Source organism: Schistocerca gregaria, chromosome 5 (assembly GCF_023897955.1).
Source record: "Schistocerca gregaria isolate iqSchGreg1 chromosome 5, iqSchGreg1.2, whole genome shotgun sequence".
Taxonomy (NCBI): Eukaryota; Metazoa; Arthropoda; class Insecta; order Orthoptera; family Acrididae; genus Schistocerca; species Schistocerca gregaria.
Window position 1 is genome coordinate 287,262,854 of NC_064924.1, and position 13,099 is coordinate 287,275,952.

At 44.8% G+C, this 13,099-nt stretch overlaps 1 protein-coding gene across 13 annotated transcripts in view; it reads left to right on the forward strand.

The window, feature by feature from the left end:
* Nucleotides 1–13,099, forward strand: part of LOC126272639 (protein madd-4) — a 1,706,630-nt gene that overhangs the window by 1,411,682 nt on the left and 281,849 nt on the right. The window lies entirely within an intron of this gene.

A 13,099-nucleotide genomic window follows, 5' to 3' on the forward strand; every position in this document is an offset into this window, starting at 1 on the left:
GTGCTTGTTGCGAAAACTTTATGTACCAAAGGAGAAAATGGAACTGAGACTGATCATTTAACACTAGACTGGCATTCTGTGCCATGTGCCCACTGGTTTCCAGTATTTCCACTACGGTCATCTTTCATTAAGAAAGAAACATTCAACCTTTGTTTATTATCTTTTTAACAGAAAACTGTTGACGTGATGTATAATGCGTAGTTTTACACTCTGTTAAGAAAAGCAGAAAGAGGACCTTACTGGAAATCAACAAGCACATGACACAGACTGTCAGCCTAGTGTAAAATGATCAGACCCAATTTCCATTTTCCCTTTTGTTGAATTAAGTTTCCGTTTAAAACATTAGATTCAAACTCTGAATTCATTTTACTTCTCGTCAATAATTTTTAAATGGATCTACACATAAAAAATTGTTTACCTCTTTTTTAGTTAGTGTAAATATTTTACATGACAAATGTGTAATGTTGACATATTTAAATCCTCTATGTCACTTTTTTATCTTCTGTACAAATCATATCTGTGTAAGTCGCACATCTTGTCCATTTGTGTTTGCGACATTCAGTTGTCACCTGAAGCTGGGTTAGGAAGCCGAGAGCTGGATCGACCAAATAAATATAATTTTGCAGAACACTAGAAAGGGTTTTCCTTTTTAATTTTAGTGCATTATCTTTTATCACATGCAGGCGTCAAATAGTATGAGGGAAATCAAGTGCTTCCTGCTCAAAGGAACCATTCTGGCGTTTCCCTAAAGCGAATTAGGGATACGACAGAGAAGCTGACTAGCTGGCCGGCCGTTTCCACGGCGATTACCCCTATGCGAGCTGAATGTCTTACCAGCGCACCACACTTCACCTGGTGTTAAAACGTCGCCCAAAAAAGGATGGAACGAAATGACACGAATCCTCCTGGGAAAAACTTTCACAGAAACGTGCGCAGCGGACAAAAAATTAGTCACTCCTGAGACACATGGCGCTAATAGCGTGTAACGCCATCTCTAGCTTCAATAATGACCTTAGCTGGTGGGGAAGACAGTCCATACACTGATGAGCCTAAACACTGTGACCACATGCTTCCCAACATGTTGGGCCACCTTTGTAATGCAATACAGCAACTATTGTGCAGGCCATGGATTCGATACGTCCCTGGAAGGTTTCCAAAGGAACGTGACACCAGCTTACACAGTTCCTGTAATTTGCAAGCCGGTACTTCCTTTACAAGAAGATTCGGTCTCTGCTTTGGAGATTTCGGAGCTTACTCTCTGCAGAATGCGTTATTTACATGGGCATTCCTTCTCTTGAGTTAACACAAACCACAAACTTTCAAGAACTTACAGCAATAAGCAATCTTTTCTAACAACTGTCAGAACTCTCACGCTGTGTAGAGGTCGCCCAGTCCCGGACTGGAAACCAGTACTGTTTCTTCGGATGAAGCCCGAGGAACCAGCGTGACGTCGTCAGACGCAGTAAAACAAGGTTAAATATTATTTCCTTTATTCTCATAACATATCTTGCAGCCTTGTCCTCTTTGGTGGCTGGTGGCTTCGTAAGCCAGAGTGGCATTTGCTGATTGCGGAGACAGACTCAGGTCTGCTGAAGCTCGCTGCATCAGCCCCAAGCACAGGCCGGTGACTTGGAGTGTGGCGGGGTGCCTATCTGTTGGCACTTCCCGTCGGCTGGTCGGCTACAGATGAGGAAGTAGCCAAAGCGCGTGTGTTCTGGATCACACGCCGTCCTTAGAGTACTTATATGCCTCTGTCATTGCCTGTCTTGTCCAGATGCACCGTGATGTCAAATGGCGAGATGTCATGTTGAATACTGATCCTGGCACACCGGTTTGGTGGACCGTCTAACCCGATGATGCTAAAGTTTCAGAGTAGTTGGTGCCCAGAATGGGAACCGTGCTGGTAGACTCATGGTCCAACCATCATTGGTGTCTTCAGTATAGAATGCTGGTTTATAGTCATCTGTGACTATCAATCAGTGGTCAGCTCATAAGGCAGCAATAATATGACCAATACTGGAACAAACTCAAACAAGGGGTTAGGATATAGTAATTAGAGAATCGAGTCCCAGCAACATGAACGGCATCGACTCGACTGATACGACTGACTGTAGGCTAGCGGAGTGGAGTAATTATGGCGATGAGGAGAGGCTTTACTTTGCATCATCATTTTAAGACCGAACTGGGCTCACCCATTACTACTCATCAGCAGTCTTCCATTTTGCTATATTGGCCTAATCAGTTTGTTTCAGTATCATAACTCATTCATCAAATTCCTGGTAGGTGTTCTTGCGTCCTACCTAATACTCCACATACAGGGTGAAAAGTATTTAAACCGACAAACTCTGGGAGGTTGCAGGGGACATCAAAACAAATATTTTTCCCTAATGCCATTTTTTCCTATGAGGTATGGTCGGGAAAAGGATGTACAGGGGAAACGACTCCATACAGGGACAATGGTAGTAATTATTGTTGCCTTAGTAGATATGTCAATAATTGTCTTCTGAAACTGGAGACGTTATTCAGGTTTCTAATGTAATGCAGGAGGTGATTCCTAATTCTGCTTCCTGTTGCTGAAAATGACTTCGAGAAAGCTGCTGAACGGTGAGTGAGATGGAAATCATTTTCCTCTGATGGGAACGGGTGTTATTGGCATGATGTTCACATTAGAGCCTTAGGGTCGAGAAGAGATAAGAACTACAGTGTACGTTGACACGACGATAGAGAAGACAGAAGGTATGGAAATCTCTGCGTTTGTCTGCACGCAGCGAGGACAGCTGCTCTTACGATGCTGAAATATGATCAAAGAGTCGAACATCACAAATATATCGATAATACTCGTTCATAATCAGTTCCAGGCAATGTCAGCTTCCCTAACAAATTCCTTGCTGGATAACATAGCTTTAACCAATAACTGCAAGTGTAAGTGTTAGTACAAGTTCCTTTTTCAGGTCAAGAGGCAAGAGCTTTTTATATTTTTGTAGGGAATGGAGAGATGCTGAATCCTCGTACATTGCAGTTACGTTCTCAGTCCAATTTAGAATTTCAGGTATTTTTCCTCCTAGACTCTTTTCTGAGAGAGAGAAGTTGATATTAAAGATGGCAGAGATTCCCGATGATTGTGGCTAATGAGCCCAGAATGACCAACCAGTACCAACTTGCTTTTGTGCTGGGACAATGTCTGTTCCTGACCCACCTCTTTATTGTTGGTTATACTCTGCTGGAGTGTTTCGGAAACGAATAGCAGTTTGATTCTTTTGTTGCCATCAGTTTATCTGAAGGTCGCAACTTTTTCAAAAATTCCTCGCAGAGATTTAACGTTAGCATCGATAGCCGTTTAAGGTGGTCAATGTTACCGCTGCAACTTCACCAGAAGATCATCAGGCCAGACATTTTTGCGAGTAATATAAATAGAGTCTGGCCAAGAGCTGTGAGGCACCCGTTTGCAGAACTGTGAACAGAGAGTGTCGACAGAAGAAGATGCAGGTCATGCGCAGATGAAGGTAGAGTGGTGGGAATAAGCGTGCTGATGAAGAATAGTGTACATGACAGTCAGGGTGTGCGTTAACAGCACTAGAGCTGCGAAATAATGGTGCACGGGTCAGAAAGTTGACTGTGTCTTAGGTGAGCTAGTGGCTGCTTAGGCCGTAGGACTGCGGAGATGCACTGCGGCAGGCCTTGGTGCAGTGCGGGTTGCCTATCCCCAGGGGGCAGCAGTCGCGCCGTGGCAGCACGCCAGCCACAAGAAACAACTAGCAGAGAGACGGGTAAACCGGCCCGGCCGGGGCTAACAGACGCGTACAACCGATCTCGCAAACACAGCACTCAGCCGCTTCTTGCTGGATTCTCCCTCTTCAGTGACTGCGTTGCTGTTTATAATTCCTTGCATCTGGGGCCCGCAGCCTGTGTAAACTTACTTGCATGACGTCAGTTGAAGACTGGAACTGGGAAACGCTGAAAGTGCCAAAAAAGAGTACTTCCGTTTGTTTCCTGGAAACCGCTGAATGAGCCATGGCTAATAACTTGTCACTGGTTAGAAATACCAGAGAAGCCTCGTTGTACTTCAAAATATTTCCACTGAATTTAGTAGTATGTAAGTTCCTTAGTTCGTGACATGAGGAACGCTGAAAAGTGCCGATCGTGATGGTAAGCATGTTATATAGCCTGTTCTCGTTTCATTCCCTACAAGCAGCAAGCAATAGTACATTTTACTCATTTTCGACGTCAACCTTTTGTGCTCGGGGATTTGTTATGGAAAGAAAAGCCAAGGTTAGAAATATAAAGAAGATTAATGAGCTGAGAATTCAAAGAAAGCCGTCCGGTAACAAAGGGACAGCTGTTGCTCAGAAAGTTGAAATCATTAGAATTTAAAGTGCGTATTGTGCAGAATAATGAAATAAAAAGACAGAGCGTGTAATTTTGGGATTCAAAAATGCATGACCTTAACCCCAGGAAATATTTCTCATTTTCCCCTGAGAAACAAATCGAGTGCTGAAGAAAAGGACCTATTATCCAGGGTCGATTTTCTTGAAATAAAATACAGGGAATTTTACTTCACGCTGCACCAGTGATGTCAATACTGTAGCCTCTGTTGCGGATCAAAAATATGTGATTCCTTGATAGTGAAGCGTGGCACTTACATTTTTACCTAAAGCTACATTTTTATATTCCTTTAAATTCTTAACTTACAACACTTTTGCAAAAGTTTCTCTATCAGACATTAAAAATTATGCGAAGCTGTCATAATTGCCAGACTAAAATGGTTTTTAATGTGATTCTGTCATGATTTTTCCGGTTTTTTTTTTACGTTTTGTCATTCCGCACTTGAGGCCTTTCCCTTTCCAGTCGGCAGTTGCTCTTTATTGGGCTGTATTTATTAGTCAAAAGTTTATTTGTTGGTTGGTTTTGGGGAGGGGATCAAACAGCGAGGTCATCGGTCCCATCGGATTGGGGAAGGGAGTCAGCCGAGTCTTTTCAAAGGAACCTCCCCTACGTTTGACGGAAGCGATTTAAGGAAATAACGCAAAACCCAAATCAGGATGGTCGGACGCCGGTTTGAACCGGATAAAAACTGTAGGAGAAGACGGAGTATTTCCAAAAAATAATTGTGAACGTTGCGTGCAAGTCGTCCAATGAGACGAAGAGGGCACAAACTGGAACAGGACGCATGCCGCATCAAACCACGAAGACGACAGATGACCCAAAGAAAAAGTTAGTCCTCGTCTCAGAAACGTTCAACAAACACAAGTGAGATGCGTTACAAAAATATACACTACTGGCCATTAAAATTGCTACACCACGAAGATGACGTGCTACAGACTCGAAATTTAACCGACAGGAAGAAGATGCTGTGATTTGCAAATGATTAGCTTTACAGTGCATTCACACAAGGTTGCCGCCGGTGTCGGCACCTACAACGTGCTGATACGAGGAAAGTTTCCAATCGATTTCTCATACACAAACAGCAGTTGACCGGCGTTGCCTGGTGAAACGTTGTTATGATGCCTCGTCTAAGGAAGAGAAATGCGTACCATCACGTTCCCGACTTTGATAAAGGTTGGATTGTAGCCTATCGCGATTGCCGTTTATCGTATCGCGACATTGCTGCTCGCGTTGGGCGAGATCCAAAGACTCTTAGCAGAATATAGAATCGGTGGGTTCGGGAGGGTAATACGGAACGCCGTGCTGGATCCCAACGGCCTCGTATCACTAGCTGTCGATATGACAGACATCTTATCCGCATGGCTGTAACGGATCTGTCAGCCACGTCTCGATCCCTGAGTCAACAAATGGGGACGTTTGCAAGACGACAGTTCGACTACGTGCACGCATGGCAAAACATCATTTGTCATTTTTTCGGATGAATCTAGGTTCTGTTTACAGCATCTACATCTACATCTACATCTACATCCATACTCCGCAAGCCACCTGACGGTGTGTGGCGGAGGGTACCCTGAGTACCTCTATCGGTTCTCCCTTCTATTCCAGCCTCGTATTGTTCGTGGAAAGAAGGATTGTCGGTATGATTCTGTGTGGGCTCTAATCTCTCTGATTTTATCCTCATGGTCTCTTCGCGAGATATACGTAGGAGAGAGCAATATACTGCTTGACTCTTCGGTGAAGGTATGTTCTCGTAACTTTAACAACAGCCCGTACCGAGCTACTGAGCGTCTCTCCTACAGAGTCTTCCACTGGAGTTTATCTATCATCTCCATAACGCTTTCGCGATTACTAAATGATCCTGTAACGAAGCGCTCTGCTCTCCGATGGATCTTCTCTGTCTCTTCTATCAACCCTATCTGGTACGGATCCCACACTGCTGAGCAGTATTCAAGCAGTGGGCGAACAAGCGTACTGTAACCTACTTCCTTTGTTTTCGGATTGCATTTCCTTAGGATTCTTTCAATGAATCTCAGTCTAGCATCTGCTTTACCGACGATCAACTTTATATGATCATTCCATTTTAAATCACTCCTAATGCGTACGCCCAGATAATTTATGGAATTAACTGCTTCGAGTTGCTGACCAGCTATTTTGTAGCTAAATGATAAGGGATCTATCTTTCTATGTATTCGCAGCACATTACACTTGTCTACATTGAGATTCAATTGCCATTCCCTGCACCATTCGTCAATTCGCTGCAGATCGTCCTGCATTTCAGTACAATTTTCCATGGTTACAACCTCTCGATACAGCACAGTATCATCCACAAAAAGCCTCAGTGAACTTCCGATATCATCCACCAGGTCATTTATGTATATTGTGAATAGCAACGGTCCTATGACACTCCCCTGCGGCACACCTGAAATCACTTTTACTTCGGAAGACTTCTCTTCATTGAGAATGACATGCTGCGTTCTGTTATCTAGGAACTCCTCAATCCAATCACAGAATTGGTCTGATAGTCCATATGCTCTTACTTTGTTCATTAAACGATGGTTTCATCCGTGTTTGGTGACATCGCGGTGAACGCATATCGGAAGCGTGTATTCGTCATCGCCATACTGGCGCATCACCCGACGTGATGGTATGGTGTGCCATTGGTTACACGTCTCGATCACCTCTTGCTCGCATTGGCGGCACTTTGAACAGTGGACGTTACATTTCAGATGTCTTACGACCCGTGGCTCTACCCTTCATTCCATCTCTGCGAAACCCTACATTTCAGCAGGATAACGCACAACTGCATGTTGCAGGTCCTGTATGGACCTTTCTGGATACAGAAAATGTTCGACTGCTGCCCCGGCCAGCACATTCTCCATATCTCCCACCAATTGTAAACGTATGGTCAATGGTGGCCGAGAAACTGGCTGGTCACAATACGCCAGTCACTACTCGTGATGAACTGTAGTAATGTGTTGAAGTTGCATGGGCAGCTGTACCTGTACACGCCATCCAAGCTCTGTTTGACTCAATGCCCAGGCGTACCAAGGCCGTTATCACGGCCAGAGGTGGATATTCTGGGTACTGATTTCTCAGGATCTATGCACCCAAATTGCGTGATAACGTAATCACATGTCAGTTCTAGTACAGTATATTTGTCCAATGAATACCGGTTTATCATCTTGCATTTCTTCTTGGTGTAGCAATTTTAATGGACAGTAGTGTAGAAGACTTTCTGCGTCACGGAGCTCCTAATGCTTGAAACTTCATGACAGATTATAAATGTGCCAGACCGGAATTCGGACCCGGAAACTCTGCCTTTCGTGTATATACGCTCGACCAAGCTATCTAGACACGACCCACGACCCGCTCTCACAGCTCTCCACTACCTCATCCCCTACCTCTCAAACTTCGCAGAGTTTCACAATATTCTTAGCTGATGAAATCTCCTAAAAATTCCTTTCCCCAGAACTCACTATATCAGAAAATGTGTTCTGTACGTACATCTATAAACTCTTTTTATATTTTCCACTACCATTATTGTTGTTGTTGTTGTTGTTGTTGTCTTCAGTCCTGAGACTGGTTTGATGCAGCTCTCCATGCTCATTTAATCATACAGTAAAGCTGCATGTCCTCGGGAAAAATTACGGCTGTAGTTTCCCCTTGCTTTCAGCCGTTCGCAGTACCAGCACAGCAAGGCCGTTTTGGTTAATGTTGCAAGGCCAGATCAGTCAATCATCCAGACTGTTGCCCCTGCAACTACTGAAAAGGCTGCTGCCCCTCTTCAGGAACCACACGTTTGTCTGGCCTCTCAACAGATACCCCTCCGTTGTGGTTGCACCTACGGTACGGCCATCTGTATCGCTGAGGCACGCAAGCCTCCCCACCAACGGCAAGGTCCATGGTTCATGGGGGGAGGCCATTATTATTATTATTATTATTATTATTATTATTATTATTATTATTATTGTTATTATTATTATGTGCTAAATAGTTCTTTTTCCTTGGAAATGCTTTTTTGCTACATCCTTTTGCCTGGGGTAGTGCTGCAGCTCAGCGTGGTAAGGGCTCAACAAAGCGTTGGAATGAAACTTCCTGGCAGATTAAAACTGTGTGCCGGACCGAGACTCGAACTCCGGACCTTTGCCTTTCGCGGGCAAGTGCTCTACCAACTGAGCTACCCAAGCACTACTCACGTCCCGTCAACACAGCTTTACTTCTCCAAGTACCTCGTCTCCTACGTTCCAAACTTTACAGAAGCTCTCCTGCGAACCTTGCAGAACTAGCACTCCTGAAAGAAAGGATATTGCGGAGACATGGCTTAGCCACAGCCTGGGGGATGTTTCCAGAGTGAGATTTTCACTCTGCAGCGGAGTGTGCGCTGATATGAAACTTCATGGCAGATTAAAACTGTGTGCCGGACCGAGACTCGAACTTTGGACCTTTGCCTTTCGTGGGCTAGTTCTCTACCAGCGAAAGGCAAAGATCCCGAATTCGACTCTCGGTCCGGCACACAGTTTTAATCTGCCAGGAAGTTTTATATCAGCGCACACTCCGCTGCAGAGTGAAAATATCATTCTGGAAATCGTTGGAAATTAAAAAAAAAACTAAACTCCTCCCGGACAGGCCACGAAGGCCAAACGGTGCCGACCGGCCACCGTGTCATCCTCCGCCCATAGGCGTCACTGGATGCAGACATGGAGGGGAATGTGGTGAGAACACCGCTCTCCCGGCCGTATGTCGGTTTTCGAGACCGGAGCCGCTACTTCTCAATCAAGTAGCTCCTCAGTTTGCCTCACAAGGGCTGAGTGCACCCCGCTTGCCAATAGCAGCTCGGCAGACCGGATGGTCTCCCATCCAGGTGCTAGCCCAGCCCGACAGCGCTCAACTTCGGTGATCTGACAGGAACCAATGTTACCACTGAGGCAAGGCCGTTGGCAGTCGTTGGAAAGCCCCCGCAGAAACATTGAGCCAAGCCCCTCTATAGCAGTCCATAATTGAGAAGGTGTTATCGGTGCAGGATTTTGTGCGCGAACTGACCTCTCGATTACGTCGTATAAATTTTCGATGTGGCTCATGTTGGGAGATCTAGGTGGACAAATCATTCGCTCGAACTGTCAAGAATGTTGTTCAAACCAATCACAAACAATTGTCGTGGCCCAGTGATATGGCGCATTGTCATCCACAAAAATTACATCGCTTTTTGGGAAAATGAAGTCCATGAACGGCGGCAGATGCTCTCCAAGTAGCCGAGAATAGCCACTTCCAGTCAGTGACCTACATAAACACAGTCAACACAATTAATGAGCCTCCAGCAGCATGCACAGTGCCCTGTTGACAACCTCGGTCCAGGGTTTCGCGTGTGTGCGCCACACTCGAACCCTACCATCTGCTCTTATCAACTGAAATCGGGAATCACCTGACCAGTCCACGGTCCAACTGACATGCTAATGAGCGAAGGAGAGGCGCTGCAGGCGACGCCGTGATGTTAGCAAAAGGACTTGCCTCGGTCGTCTGCTGCCATAGCCCATTTTACATCAAATTTTGCCCCACTCTCCTAACGGATGCGTTCGTCTTAGGTCCCACATTGATCTCTGCGGTTTCTTCACGCAGTGTTCCTTGTTAGTTAGCACTGACAACGCTACGCAAATGCTGCTGCTCTCGGTCGTAGACCACTGTGTTGTCCATGTCGATAGGTAAGGCCTGAAATTTGTTACTCTCGGCACACTCTTGACAATGTGTATCTCGAAATATTGAGTTCCCTAACGATTTCCGGAATGGAATATCCCATGCGTCTAGCTCCAACTACCTTCCCGTGTTCAAAGTCTGTTAACTCCCGTCGTGCGGCCGTATTCATGTCGAAATGATAGCTCCTCCAACGCACTGTCATTCTATACCTTACGTACGCAATACTACAGGCATGTGACATGTGCATATCGCTAAGACTTTTGTGACCTCAGTTTGTATCCTCTCTATTTCGGCCATCATCAGTTATTTTGCTGCCCAAATAAAAAACCCATGTACTTTCACTCATGTACTTACACTACATTCCATTACCCTTGTTCTACTATTATTGTCCTCTTTCAGTCTCTTTTCAAGACACTCTCCATTCCGTCCATCTACTCTTCGACCTCAACCCTAAAATGTCATCGCAAACCTTAAAGTTTTTATTTCTTCTCGCTCAACTTTAATTTCTTTCAAAATTTCTCCTTCAAAGCTTCCTCATTGTACAGATTGAATAACACTGGGGTTAGGCTACAACCCCGTCTCTCTCTCCTTTATCAATTATAGCTTCCCTCCGATGTCCTACGACTTTGCAATCTGGTTTCTGTACAATTCGTAAATAACTTTTCGCTCCCTGTACAACATACCTGCAAACTTCAAAATTTTAAAAAAGTTATCAAGCCCACGTCATCAAAAGCTTTCCCTGAGTCTACAAAAGCTGTAATTGTAGGTTTCCCCTTCTTCAACCTATTTCCTAAGATAAGTCGTAGGATCAGTATCTTTCTACGTTTCTTCCCCAAGGTTGGGCTCTAGCAATTTTTCTATGTTTCTGTAAATTATGCATGTCAATATTTTGCATCCACTACTTATTAAACTGATCGTTCGGTAATATTCACACCTGTCAGCATGTGCTTTCTTTGGATTTGTAACTATTACAACGGGCCAGCACCTGCTTTCTTTGGAATTTGAATATTACATTCTTCTTGAAGTCTGCGGCTATTTCGCCTGTCTCATATATCTTACAGACCAGGTGGAAGAGTTTTGTCATGGCTGGCTCTCCCAAGGCTGTCAGTAGTCAGGCGGAATGCCAGACCCCCATCACATTTAAATCACATTCATCTTAACTATTTGAATAATTTCTTATACCTCAACTCATTTGCGGAGCTAGGTGCCATATGAACCTATACCACTGTGGTGGGCGTTGGCTTTGCGTCTGACTACAACGGTTCGACTTAAGTCTTACAGTGCTCTGTCAGATTCTTTTCGAGTATCATATCTCCTATCCCATCTTCATTTACTCTTCTTCCATTTTTATAACATTACCTTCAAGTCCATCTCCCTTGTATAGACCCTATGAATACTCCATATATACTTCAACTTTCCCTTCTTTGCTTAGGAGTAATTTTCCGTCTGAGCTCTTGTTATTCATGTAGCCGCTTCTCTTTTTCTCCAAAGGCCTCTTTAATTTTCCTGTAGGCGGCGTCTCTATTTCCTCTAGTGAAATACGCTTCTAAACCCTTACATTTGTCCTCGTGCTATTTTCACTTCCTGTCAATCTCAGTTTTAGACGTTTACCTTCCTTATCTCCTGCTATATTTGATGCGTTTTTATACACTGGATCGCCATAGCAACTGGTATAAGCATGCGTGTTCAAATACATTGTAAACAGGCAGAATCGGCGCTGCCGACGGCAACGCCTATATGAGACAAGCGTCGGCGCAGTTGTTAGATAGGTTACTGCTGCTACAATGTCAGGTTATCAAGATTGAAGTGAATTTGAACGTTGTGTTATAGTCGGCGCACAAGCGATGGGACACAGCGATGGGACACAGCACAGGTAGCGATGAAATAGAGATTTCCCGTACGACCATTTCACGAGTGTACCTCGAATATCAGGAATCGAATAAAACATCAAATCTCCGACTTCTCTGCGGCCGGAAGAAGATCCTGCAAGAACGGGATCAACGACGACTGAAGAGAATCGATCACAGTGACAGAAGTGCAATCTTTCCGCGAACTGTTGCAGATTTCAATGCTGGGCCATCAACAAGTGTCAGCGTGCGAACCGTCCAACGAAACATTATCGATAATGGGTCTCGGAGTCGAAGGCCCACTTGTGTACCCGTGATAACTGCACGACACAAAGCTTTACGCCTCTCCTGGGCCCGTGAACACCGACATTGGACTGTTGATGACTGGAAACATGTTGCCTGGTCGGACGAGTCTCGTTGCAAATTGTATCGAGCGGATGGACGCGTACGGATATGGAGACAACCTCATGAATCTATTGACCCTGCATGTCAGTAGGGGACTATTCGAGCTGGTGGAATGAGGCTCTGTAAACTGTGGGGCGTGTGGAGCTAGGGTTATATGGGACCCTTGATACGTCTAGATATGACTCTGACAGGTGACACGTACGTAAGCATCCTGTATGGTCACCTGCATCCATTCACGGCCATTGCACATCGCGACGGACTTGGGCAATTCCAGCAGGAGAATGCGACACCCCACACATCGTGAATTGCTACAAAGTGGCTCCAGGAACGCTATGCTGAGTTTAAACCCTTCCGTGGCCACCAAACTCCCCAGAGATGAATATTATTGAGCATCTGGGATGCCTTGCAAGTGCTGTACAGAAGAGATCTCCACCCCCTCGTACTCTTACAGATTTATAGACAGCTCTGAAGGATTCAAGGTGTCAGTTCCCTCCTACACTACTTCAGACATTAATCGAGTCCATGCCACGTAGTCCTGCGGTACTTTTGGGTGCTGGTGGGGCCCCACACGATATTAGGCAGGTGTATCAGTTTCTTTGGCTCTAAGGTGTATTTTCTCATTTCGTTAATTAAATTAAGTATCTCCTGTGTTATCCAAGGATTTTTACAAGGCCTTGTCTTACCTATTTGATCCTCTGCTACCTTTACTATTTCATCTCTCAAAGCTGCTCATTTGTCTTCTGCTGTATTTCTTTCCTCTTTCATTCTTTTCAGCC